Below are 1,290 nucleotides of genomic sequence, written 5' to 3'. Positions count from 1 at the left end.
ACACACACACACACACACACACACACACACACACACACACACACACACACACACATACATACACATATACATAAACACAGACACGCACACAGTCACACGTAGAGACGCTCTGGCACTCCCGTACACACACATACATCCATGCACATACTAAACACACACTCCGCATATATATGTATACGCAAAAAAGAAAAAATTAACACAAATATCGAAAATGTATTACTGTTTTGCGATTGTGGCTTAGATTGTCAATATTGTTGTTGTTGTTGTTGTTGTTGCTGCTGTTGTTGTTGTTGTTGTTGTTGTTGTTGTTGTTGTTGTTGTTCTTATTGTTTAATTGTTCAATAAAGATTGTTTCTGCCGTATTGCTGCATTCACTGTCGTCGTGTTGTTACATAGTCGAAGCAGCGTTCATGTAATTTTTTGTTGATGTGAGAGAATAACAATATTCTTCCATTGTTTATTGTTGTTGTTGCTATTGTTGTTCTTATTGCTATTTTTATTAGTAATAATAATAATAATAATGAGAAGAAGAATCATCTCTGCAATAGACAGAAAGGTTGGAATTTAAGGGAATGGCCTAATCGATTCCATCGGCTTAACTGGTACTTGTTACATCACCTCCTTCAGGGTGAATAAAACAAAGAATCGGGCACTGAGGTTGATGTAATTGACTAACCTGTTCCCCTCAAATTTCAGGGATTGTCCCTTTAGTAGAAAGTATTATCATTATTATTATTTTGGTTTGGCTCATATTCGGTCTTATTCCCGGATTAGTACGTGTAGACTTAGCTATCGACAAGTTTTCAGCAGCCTTTCAACTGCTTAGAATCCTCCACAGAATCCTTGCTGTCCCGAAGAGGCAAACTTTCTGTAGTAGCTCTACCAGCCTTTCTATTTCAATCACCTTCAGCCATTTGCCTATATCTTTGCTTATTGTTCCTAACGCACCAATTATTATAGGCCGGACCCTTACTTTTCGCAACGCATACATACAAAAATAAAAAAAATAAACGCGCCCTTTTAAAGCCTAGCCAGTCTCATGGGCCCGGTCTCCTGGTCTCAATGGCGTATGTCTTCCAAAGCTGTACGAAACGTCAGTCCATCGCAGCGTTACTCATTTTTGCCAGCTGAATGGACTGGAGCAACGTGAAATGAAGTGTTTTGCTCAAGAACACAACGCATCACCCGGTCCAGGAATCGAAGCCACAGTCTTACGATCATGGTGCTGACACCCTAACCACTAGGCCACGCGCCTCCACAAATACATACAAGCATATATATATATATATA

The 1,290-nt window shown here is 39.5% G+C and overlaps 1 protein-coding gene across 2 annotated transcripts in view; it reads right to left on the bottom strand.

Moving 5' to 3' along the window:
• The window catches only part of LOC106880136 (tyrosine-protein kinase transmembrane receptor Ror2), a 715,149-nt gene that overhangs the window by 698,839 nt on the left and 15,020 nt on the right, over window positions 1-1,290 (bottom strand). The gene's annotated exons all lie outside the window — the stretch shown is intronic.

This window comes from Octopus bimaculoides, chromosome 8 (genome assembly GCF_001194135.2).
Source record: "Octopus bimaculoides isolate UCB-OBI-ISO-001 chromosome 8, ASM119413v2, whole genome shotgun sequence".
Classification (NCBI taxonomy): Eukaryota; Metazoa; Mollusca; class Cephalopoda; order Octopoda; family Octopodidae; genus Octopus; species Octopus bimaculoides.
Note: the sequence above shows the minus strand (reverse complement) of the source record. Positions and strands in the feature narration are given on the sequence as shown.